The sequence below is a fragment of the Lynx canadensis genome, chromosome F1 (assembly GCF_007474595.2).
Source record: "Lynx canadensis isolate LIC74 chromosome F1, mLynCan4.pri.v2, whole genome shotgun sequence".
NCBI lineage: Eukaryota > Metazoa > Chordata > Mammalia > Carnivora > Felidae > Lynx > Lynx canadensis.
Window position 1 is genome coordinate 7,753,636 of NC_044319.2, and position 12,012 is coordinate 7,765,647.

Consider the following 12,012-nt stretch of genomic DNA (forward strand, 5'->3'; position numbering starts at 1 on the left):
TTTTTTGACTGATGGGCTGGTTTTTAAGTGTTCATTTTGGTAGCTCAATTCGACTGATTTTTATTTACATTTCTTTGTTTTTACATTTTTTGATGATTTCAAGTGAATGACATGCTTTCCTTGTATTTTTAGTTGCTTCTATTATGGCAAGTGACACTTATAATTTGAAATAAATTTAAGTTGAAAATGAGTCAATTTAAAGAAGACGTAGTAAGTAAATAATAGGACAGGTGTTTTTCTCTCGTGGCAAATATGAGTAAGTGGAGTTTCCCAAACAGTCATTTATTTCTCCCAGCCTCAGAATAACCCTTTTGCCATTGTCCCATTTCTCAGCTCCCCTTATGGTAAAATGTCTTGACAGGATTGTCTGGGGTGGGGGGATAAAAAAAAGAATTGTCTGTTCTTGCTTTCTCAAATTCTTCCGTTCACTATTGTGTATTGTTTTTAATTCATGTATAAATATGTACAGAAAGGTGCACAAATGCTAAGCCAGTTATCCCAAGATGAACATAACATATTACCCTCACTCAGCCCTCCCTGAAGACCCTTGTTCCCCCTTCTCACTTGCAAATACCTCTTTTCCTCTCAAAGTTAACTATGATCTGTCTTCTAACTGCATACATTAGTTTTGTCTTCTTTGTAAAGTTTATGGAACTGGAACCGTGTAGTTTTTATTCTTTAACACTTGGCCTCTTTTACCTAACATCATGACACTCATCCATATTGTTGAGAGAACCTATATTCTTGCTTTTTCATTTTTATATGTAATTCAGTTACATATATGTACAATTAATTCATTCTGTCATTGATGGATATCTGAGTTGTTTCTAGGTTTGGGCTATTAATAATGCTCCTATGAACATTCTTGTGACTTGGTGTGTGACTTCAATTCCCACTAGTCTTGCACTTGCTCACTCTATTTCAGCCCCACAAGGGTCCTTACCATTCCTTGAACAACTACTACCTTTGCTCTTGCTTATTTTATTTATCTATCTATGTATCTATCTATCATCATCTATCTATCTATCTTTCATTTGAGTGTAGTTGACACACAACATAGTAATTCAATTGCTTACTTTATTTTAGCTACAGTAGAATCCTTGCCATTCCTTAAACATTCCAGGTACATGCCCACCTCTAGGTCTTTGGCCTTCCTCCTAGAATGCTCTTCCTCTAGATATTCACATGACTTACTCCATCACTTTTCTTAGGCCTTTGCTGATAGACTTCCTCTCAGTGAGCATTCTCTAACCATGCTACCTACATTAAAATTAAGTTCCTGTCCCTACCTTGGGACACTCAGTTTTTTCCCCCTGACTTATTTTTCTCCATGTTACTTATTATAGTTTGACATATTTGTGCATTTTAGTTGTCTATTGACTGTCTTCCACCCCACTATAATGAAATCTCTACAGGGATAGAGATTTTTTTTTTTCTTCTATAACACGGCTTGACATGTAGACTCCCAGTAAATACCAGTTGAATAAATGAGAGAGTAAATATTAAAATTAACTACCAGCCAGAATCTAAAGTAGTCACTGACATTTTTAGAACTTTGAATAATATAGCTATTTTCAAAGCTGTTTTACAGTCAAATTGAACAATCAAAAAGTTATCAACACAAGTATTATTTGAATAATCTAGTACATAAAATGCAGAAAGAATAAATGTTGCTTCTCATTCCCTACTATGGAGAGAAAACACTTTAAATGGCCTTTCTATGTAATACATTTACACAAAATGACAAGTCCAAAAAATAATATCCCCAAATGTGCTTTTTAGAGAAGCTGGCATAGATATTTGGCAAAGCTCTCTTTTAGGGATTGAAACATTAGAATAAACATTATCTGTCTATCTGTCTGTCTAAATAAAAGGTTTTTTTTAAATCTTTTTTTTTAATGTTTATTTATTTTTGAGACAGAGAGAGACAGAGCATGAACAGGGGAGGGGCAGAGAGAGAGGGAGACAGAATCTGAAGCAAGCTCCAGGCTCTGAGCTGTCAGCACAGAGCCCGACGCGGGCTCGAACTCATCAACTGATGAGATCATGACCTGAGCCGAAGTCAGACGCTCAACCGACTGAGCCACCCAGGTGCCCCTAAATAAAAGTTTTACTATGAGAATATTGAATTATAACAGTTAGGAAGCACCTAGTATCCTTCAAGTTTGTTGTATGTTTTACCTGCTTATCTTGTTTAAACACTCATAACAATACTATGAGGTTGGTAAATTTATGATCCCCATTTTACAAATGAAACAACTGAACTACAAAGGGATCTGAACCCCATGTAGCTTAACTCTGGAGCCTGTGCTTTGACCCACTACCTTTGGATGGCCATTATAGATGCTTATCCACGCACATAGATATTGTTACATTTTCAAAGGTATTATTTTAATATTTTTAGTTGTTTTGGGATAAGAAAGGAAAAGAACAACCTTTATTTAGAATCTACCATGTTTTGTATGTTACCTTATTTAATCCTCAAAATGGCTCTGGAAGATGACTATTATTGCCCCATTTACAGAAGAGAAAACTGAAGCACAGAGAAGCAGATAAACTTATCCTAATCCTAAAGCTATTATTATGTGATGTCACTCAAATGTGGTTCAAACCTAGGTCTCCAAAAACCCATACTCCTCACCATGATTTACAGGGAGGAAAACCGGTGTTACCCACTAAACAGTGGAGCCCCGGGACAGGGGGAGTGACACACAGTTCCAGCTGGAAACAGGCTGTAATGGGGCCGTGGAATCAGGAAGACAGAAGACACAATCTCAGCTGAGAATTTCTGGGTCAACAGATGCCTTTTCCTGACCCAGGCCCTCGGGGTTTCCTTGCCACGTGAGTGCTAGGAGAGTAGGTGGAGTGGGGCCCTGTGATCACAGCCAAGCTAACTCTTCATTCTGGGAGGAGGACTTTAGTAAGTCACACATAGTGGGTCCGGTGGTTCAGACTGAGGAAACTCCTCTTCCTGCCATTGGAGCGGCAATCACACCTCCAATGATCCTCACTGTTACCATGACTTCTTCATGGCCCAAGGTTACTCACTCATCTCAACACTTCAACTCTTCGGTTTTGTTTTGAAAACAAAATGAGAAAAAAAAAGTTCAGAGAATGCTATCCCCTTTCCTGGTGAGCTTGGGAACAGTCATTCCATAGGCACAGAATAGATATGGCTTTTTCGACTTTAGTGGGAAGGTGTGAGTTGCAGTAGGATGTCAGAATAACAGTTCCAAGGTGGTAAGCTGATGGGGAACACTCATTCACCAATAGCTGGAAGGAACACTTGTATTGAAAAACTCAGTGAAATACAACCTGGAACAAGAAGCAGACGTGAATACATCAACGGAGTGAGAAAACAACCAGAAACAGCCTGCAGAGTGAGGAGAAATACAAGATGGAGAGGCTGAGCTTGAACAAAGGAGTCACATTGATTATGAGGCAGAGTGGTCCTTGTGTTTAGAGAGCCAGATTCTGCATGAAGCAGCTGCTGTCAGAATGAAAGAATAATGAATTCCTGTCCATTTATTGGTCTTTCAGCCTCCAGGGCACTTACTCAGCCAGCAGTTCTATTTTCAGAAGCAGAGGATAAACACATGCTTTAATCTCACCATTTAAAATCTAATAAATATTTTTGCCAAACATCTGTGACCAATTTTTCCATTGTTCTTTTGTATATCTATAGGCATATCTATATCTAGCTGCCTTCTGTTATCTTTTACATACTGCCTCACTTGGTTAAGAGCTTAAGGTCTGTACATGCATTACTCAGATTCACATCTGGACTATACCACCTGTTAGCTATTAATTAGCTGACTTGGGAAAAATTTCCTTGTCTCCTTATTTTTCAGTTTCTCTGTAACTGCAATGGATAATAGACCTAGGTTAACTGGTTCATAGGATTTTGGATATTAAGTGAGATGATTTGCGTAAAGCAAATATAATGTCTCGATATTGGTTAAGTGAAAACAAAAAAAAGCCCACAATATTTAATAGTGTGTGGTGATCTATAGTGTGCTGAGAGCTTTCATACACAATTTTTATTTGGTTTTCACAATGACTTAGTGAGACAGTCCAGGTTTGTCCTTTTCATAAAAAGGTAGGAGGTTTCTAGCTCCATTCAGGGGCTCACATAATACCACAGAGCAAATGGTAGATTCAGAATATTTTATCTAACAAGACATTTTTGGGATACCTGGGTGGCTTGGTCAGTTAACAGTCTCACTTCGGCTCAGGTGATCATCTCATGGCTCATGAGTTCAAGCCCCACATTGGGCTCTGTGCTGACAGCTCAGAGCCTAGAGCCTGCTTCAGATTCTGTGTCTCCCTCTCTTTCTATCTTTCCCTGTCTCTCGCTATTTCTCTCTCTCTCTCAAAAAGACATTTCAATCCTTAGATTAATGGCTTTTCCACACTTTTATGTTACTTCCCCTTAAAATGAAATTGCTGTTCTTTTTGTAGCTGATTTGGCCAACTTCATTCATACTAGGAGGAGCCTAGATCTCCTCCTGCCAGAACTCATCCTGAACTTCCGGATTCCCTCAAGAACTACTCAGAGGACCTGAATTGGTTAAATAAAAATTGTGCCTGTGCATATTGTCGCCCATTTCTGGAAATATGCAGGGGCTTAAAGGAATACTTAGTTATGTAAGGGAAGGAAATTGAAATTTACTGAGCAGAAGTCTTTTAGTTGCAAATGACAGAAGCCCAACTTAAATTAGCTCTTGTAAAAAGGGAACGTATTCCCTCTGTTTTGAGTTGAATTGTGTCCCCCTCAAAAAAGATATGTTGAAGCTCTAACCCCCATTACCTCAGAATGTGACCTTATTTGGAGATTGGATTATTACGGAGGTAATTGAGTTATCATGAGGTCATTAGGGTGGGACAGAATCCAATGTGACATGTCTTCATGGAAAGGGGAATTTGGATACAGAGATGTGCACAGAGGGAAGACAATGTAAGAGACACAGGGAAAGGTTTACCATCTACAAACCCAGGAGAGAGACCTGGAACACAGCCCTCCCTCACAGCCCTCAGAAGGAACCAACCTGCCAACACTTTGATCTTGGACTTCTAGCCTCCAGACCTGTGAGTTAATACATTTCTTCTATTGTTTAAGCCACTTGATCTGTGTACTTTTTTATAGCAGCCCTAGCAAGGCAATACACCCTCTTATATCTGAAAAGTGCAGGAGTAGCTTAAGGATTTAGGTAGGGGTGGATCATCAACTATCGAGGCTTGGTTCAAGAATTGTGTCAGTCATAGTGAATCCACCCCATTCCACTGTGAGTCTGTCTCCATTAGGTGTAAACTTAGGTTTTCTGCATCAAAATTCCTGTAAGCAGTGTGGAATCTATAAATATTTTTGACATTTCTGGCATTTCTGGGTTTGCATAACCCAGATACAGTACCCTGTTCTCCATACCATTTTATCTTTATACACCTGTCTTCAATAGCTCTTCAAATGATATAATTACTTTTTCTGAAACTTTGAATTTTCAGTTATATCTGTAACTGATACTGGTGAAATGTGGCTAGTAGCTTTCTAGAAATTATCAGAACTCCCTAGAAATCCCTTTTGAGTTTCAAACTGTAATGATATAAAGAACCTTATGTTTGAAAAGGACACTGACTTTATCCATCAAAATTTCTCAGGTTGAGTGACCCTTTGATAGTGAACCTGAGTGGACTGCAGAGCATTTATTGCCTCTGTTTTACTCTGCACATCACATCTCCTCTAAATGATCTGGCTGTGGCAGTGGGAATCCTAATGCACCACAAGTCCTGCTCATCCCTTTTTTTTTTACACTGTATATTTTGTAAAGATCTGGCTCCTAAAAAGTAGCAACTGCAGAAATGCTCCTGGCAACCACTTTGTCATCCTTGGGTAGTATTTCTGCTTAGACCAGATGTCACGTCCTTCTTCCTCAGATTATCTGTTCATGACAAGTCAAGATGTCCTTGTGCTTCTTAAATTATTTTGTATTTTCTAATTATAATAGAAATACATATTTTTGTATTGTATATTTTGTAGTGACCTTAGGTAAATACAGAAATGTATGGAGAAGAAAACAAAAATTCCCAGGAAGACTATAATATTCAGAGAGAACTGTTAATATTTAATGTATTTTCTGGCACTGTATATATGTATATATGTACATAATCTCATGTTTTTCTCATACATTATTATCTCATGAGCATTTTACTGTGCAGTAATAATTTTGAACACATCGTATTATATATTTCTTCCTTATAAATGAATCATAATAATTTAACTCTTTACCTATTGTTGGATAGTTAGCTTGTTTTTATCTTTTCTTATAAATGGTGGACATAATTATATCTTTATCCTCTTATCCCATGACCTCCTTGGAATCAATTCCTTGAAGAGGAATTGCAGAACTTGATTATCTTTATCCTTAATGTCCTTGATGTGTACAGACTGCCTTTCCACAAACGATTAGCAATTTAAACCACCAACTCATTATGAGTGCTTCTCTTCTTCCAATGTTCCCCCAGTGATATAGGACATTCTCATTAAGAAACATTTTGACTGTGGGCTAGCTGAAAGATGTTACCACACACTTCCTTTACTTCTTTGGTTACTAAGAAGTTGAGCATTGTTTCTTGTATGGTTTTTCCTTATTTGCGTTTATTTTCTATGTTCATTCGTTGTGTCCTCTGCTTATTTTTTTTTTTTTACTAGTTTTCAAGTTTTCTTTTTTCTTTCTATTCTTTCTCTTTTAATATTGGACCTCAGAGAGAGAGTTGAATTAGTGATACTCCTCTTTTCATGGACATTGCTCCCTTTCATCCTGATTCCTGATTCCCATCTTACTACTGCCTCTCCCCACACCCAATGTAAGCTTCCTAGTATACGCATTCATGTGTGTTGTAAAGTAGATACTATTATAAGCATATATTTTAGATTGATATAAATGAAATGGTATTGCATATAACATTTACGTCTGCTTCTCAGTTTCACTTACAGCAATTTTAAAGATCATCTATGTTGCTCGGTGTGTATCTGGTACTTCTAACTGCTGCAAAGCACTACATGGTGGGTGAATATGTGCATATTCAACAGGAGTGGAATTGCTAGGTGATACCTAATGTGACTATTGAGCCAGTGCTCTTTAGAAGGCTAGTCCCTCTAAATTCCCACCAGCTGTGCATGAAAATTCCTAAATCCCTACATTCTTCCCATACTTACTGGTCACTCTAACAGATGAGAGTAATAAGGTATTATTTTACTTTGCTTTTCTTTGATTGCTAATGAATTTGAGCATCTCGATTTGGGTTTTCTCTTGTGTATATTGCCTAATCATAGAACTTCTGCAGTTTTTAAAATATTTTCTGATGTATTTGTTTTTTTCTTTTTTGTAGATTTCCAAGTCTCTTGTATGTTTTGCTCTACTTGTACATCATATTTGTTAGAAGTGTTTCATCCAGTTCATTTTACTTTTAATTTTGTCATGCTGTTTTATACATTTCTATTTTAAATTAGTAGGTAGTCACTTCTACTAACGGTATTATGTGATTTTGTCCAATGCATTTATGACATTTGACAAAGTGAATTATGTTTTCTTTTGCACTAGCAACCTATCTGTTTTACTGCTTTCCCCAAATACAGTCTTCCCAATATGCCAGCCAGTTGTTTCAAAAAGTGTGTTATCACTTTTGATCCACTAGGGGCCAACACTTCCCTGAAAGAAACTGATGTGCCTTCCTAAAACTCATCCTTTCCTCTCTGAAAGGGAGGAAAGTAGCTAAAAATAAGTAATTTCCATTTAAATTAAATGACTGGAAACTATGTGAAAAGATCTAAATAAAATGAAAAGGCTACCGAATTACATCAAAAGAATTCCAAGGTTTTTTTAGTGAAAAAAATAAAAGCAAAAAATACAAGTAAAGCAGTTAAATGTTTAAAAAATTAACTAAAAACCTTTTAGTTTTAAAGGTTTTTTTTTAATGTTTATTTTTGAGAGGGAGGGAGAACGAGTGGAGGAGGGGCAAAGAGAGAGAGAGACAGAGAGAGAGAGACAGAGAGAGAATACCAAGCAGGCTTTGAGCTGCTAGCAGAGTCTGATGTGGAGCTTGAACTTATGAACCGTGAGATCATGACCTGAGCTGAAACCAAGAGTTGGATGCTTAACCGACTGAGCACCCCAGGTGCCCCAAGAAAGTTTTAGTTTTAAAATAAAAATAAAAATGGTTCAATCTCTATTCAAAATCTCTATAAAACATCAGTAAATAAGAGATAGGTAATGAGAAACAGCAGTAATGACTTTTTCTACTTTTCTACCCTTCTTTGCTCTGAAAAGGCAGGGAGCTCTCCTGGCTTCATATTTTGTAGCTTCTACACAAACAACCAAGTCAAAAGCCGTTCTCAAGCTAAAAAAAAAAAAAAAAAAAAAATCGGTGTTTTAATTCCAATGAGGCAATCTGTACAAAAGGTCCATGCTGACCTTAAAACAATCCTTGAAAAATGCTTCCTCGCTGAGTCCCATTAAAATTCTTAAAATCATGCTTATGACACAAAAGTAGACAACTCCACAGAGGAAGGAAAGGAGGAAGAGAAAGAGGGGAATGAGGAAGGCAGAAGAGAAAGGATAATCAATTACCAAGGCTGCAATTCTTTTATCTAGGAAGATACAAAAGGACAGCTGAAGACAGTTCTTTACACATAGAGAGCTGCTTCTGTTTAGTCCTGGGAGAAAGGATCAAGATCCAATCATGGCCCACATGGAAAACAACATGAAAATAAAGTGCTATTATTCTTTTAAATATTAAAATTTTTTTTAACATTTATTTATTTTTGAGAGAGCATGAGGAGGAGAGGGAGACCCAGAATCCGAAGCAGGACCCAGGCTCCAAGCTGTCAGCACAGAGCCCGGCATGGGGCTCGAACTCACAAATTGAGAGATCATGACCTGAGCTGAAGTCGGTTGCTTAACCGACTGAGCCACCTGGGCACCCCTAAAATTTTTTTAATGTTTATTTTTGAGACACACACACACACACACACAGCACACAAGTGGAGGAGGGGCAGACAGAGAGGGAGACACAGAATCTGAAGCAGGCTTCAGACCCTGAGCTGTCAGCACAGAGCCCGACACATGGCTCCAACCTGTGAACCATGAGATCATGACCTGTGCCGAAGTCGGACTCTCAACCGACTGAGACACCCAGGTACCCCTAAGGCACTATTATTATACAAAGATGCATATGTCAGGTTGGAGCTTGGTTTCTGGGGTGTCCCTTCCTAAGGGCGGCGGCTATCTCCTATCAAATATGACAGCCCATGCTATAAGAAGCAATTTGCATGTGAATTCAATCAAAGTGACAGTCCATGATCTAAGAAGCGATTTGTATGTGAATTCAAACAAATGCATGAAAGTTTTATATTTGTATGTAAGACAAGGTAAAATTTTAAGGATCAACTAAAGCACATCTTAAACATGACAATTTACATTATAAAACACTTTCGAATTAATGCCTATTCGGTTTATTTTCAGTTTAGTACTTACAAAAGCAGGATGTACAACTGTAAGAACACATTTACAAGTACTAAGAAAGCCACGAATTAGTTCATAAAGTTTATTTTTTTAACTCTTAATTGATAAGGGTCATTTTGTATGTGTAACTAATAAGCAGAAAATTATTTTCTCTGAAAGCACACTATCCTTCTGTCTCCACCCCCACCCTCTGGTCTCCCAGTTTCACTCTCCAGAGGTGGAAAAAACTATTGTTTTATTGCCAGTTTCTTCCTATCTGATTCATGTGAATTTTCTTTCTTTCCTTTTTTTTTTTTTTTTTTTTTTTTTTTTTGCAGAAATGGTAGTATGGTTATAGGGATTGTTCCATACCTTGCTTTATTTTTTTTTCAAGTTTATCTACTTTGAAAGAGAGAGTGTGAGTGGGGGAGGGGTAGAGAGAGAGAGAGTCTCAAGCAGGCTCCACACTGTCAGCCTGGAGACTGATGAGGGGCTTGAACCCATAAACCTTGAGATCATGACCTGAGCCGAAAGTAAGAGCTGCTTAATCTAGCGAGCCAGACTGTTCTTGTTATTTGCAAGCCTTTTCGTCAACAGCAGGCCACTAGCAGTTATGTTTTGGGGAAGTCAACAATTATACATGGATTTTCAACTGCATGAGTTGTTGGCACCCCTAAGCTCTGTGTTGTTCAAGGGCCAACTGTAGTTTGGCTTTCATTTCAGGTCAGTTAGAACAGGATGAGGTATGTCTTATTCTTTTTAGTGGTTACAAAGTATTCCATTGGTTGAACATACCAGAGTTGATTTCTCTAGTCTCCCATTGAAACACATATAGGTTGTTTTCAGGCATTGACTATCACCACAATAATTAAGTGATTTTCTGTGCACCTGTATTTCTTTTGTGAGAATATAATTTAGGAATAGAAACTTGGAAGAGGAATTGATGGATCAAAAGTTATGAGCATATTGTGTGTGAATAGTGCTGAAATTGTCCTTCAGAGGGATGTAGCAATTTATATTAACACCACACTCTCTCCAAGATTGCTTTTTGTCCATTTTTTTTGGTCTTTTCCAATATATTGGGTGAAAAAAAGACTCTTATTGTGATTTTAACTTTCATTTCTCCTAATATGGGTAAAACTTCAACATCTTCCTATATTACTTAAAAACTTTTTTAATGTTTGTTTATATTTGTGAGAGAGAGAGAGAGAGAGAGAGAGCGCGCGCGAGCGAGCGCACGTGGCTGGGGGAGGGGCAGAGAGAGAGGGAGATACAGAATCTGAAGCAGGTTCCAGGCTCTGAGCTGTCAGCACAGAGCCTTATGCAGGGCTTGAACTCACGAACCATGAGACCGTGACAGGAGCCAAAGTTGGACACTCAACTGACTGAGCCACCCAGGCACCCCTCACATCTTCCTATTTTAAAACCATTTGTATTTTTGGTGAATTGATTACGTTTTTTGCCCATTTTCCCATTTTTCCATATAGTTGTAAGGCATTTTTTCAACGATTTGTAGATATTTGTGAATATGGAAATTAGCCCTTTGTTTTTATATGTTGAAAATAACTTCCCTGAGTTTATTAGCATAAATTTAACATTTTTATGTAGCAAAACTATCGATTTTTTTCTTATATGGCTTTTGTGTGTTTTATCAGTCTTTATTTTATTTTATTTTTTTATTCCCCTGAGGGGGTACGCCATTACTGGAGGTACTGCAATTCCAGATTGATGCGTGGAGTGGACAGATCAAGCTCCTATTCCATTTCCTGCTCCAAAAATCCGTTTGATACACTGCCCTTGGATAGAGGACATACCAGAGATTAAACTGATAAGAACAAATAGTATGCTTGATCTTAGCTAAAAGGCTGAGAAGCCACATCATGTCAGGTTTTAAAAGGTCCCCAAGTCTGAGACTGCTTTTAAAATTCTTCCATATTTCCTTCCAGTATTTTCATTATCTCATTTTTCCCTTTAGTATACTTAATCCGCCTAAAATTTGTTTTGATGTAATCCAGAGTATTTTTTTCCTACATGCTTGGCTCCCCAAAACTCTCTGACTAATTTATTGACAATTCATCTTTACCATTGATTTGAAGTGTTCATGTCTCAAAACTGTCCCCATAAGTATCTGTATGTTTCTTGACTCTTATGTTGATTGATCTGTATATTTCTTTATGTGCATGTAGTAGACTATTTGATTACTATTGCATTTTAATAGGTTTCAAAATCAAGACAAGAATGCCCACTGCCATCACCTGTATTCAACATCATACTGAAAGTCCAAGCCAGAGCAATAAGGCAAGAAAAGAAAAGGCATTCAAATAGGAAAGGAAGAAGTAAAATTGTCTCTATTTTCAGAAGACATGATCTTATACATGGAAAATACTAAAGATTACACACACACACACACACACACACACACACAGAAAAAAAACTTTTAGTACTAATAAACAAATTCAGCAAAGTTACAGAACACAAATCAACATAGAAGTCAGTTGCATTTATGCACACCAAC

At 37.5% G+C, this 12,012-nt stretch overlaps 1 non-coding gene across 1 annotated transcript; it reads right to left on the reverse strand.

Annotated features, from left to right (window-relative positions):
- Nucleotides 1-11,184: 11,184 nt before the first annotated feature.
- On the reverse strand, nt 11,185-11,374 carry LOC115505763. Its single transcript, XR_003966128.1, has one exon. It is a non-coding gene; the product is annotated as a U2 spliceosomal RNA (small nuclear RNA).
- Nucleotides 11,375-12,012: the final 638 nt, after the last annotated feature.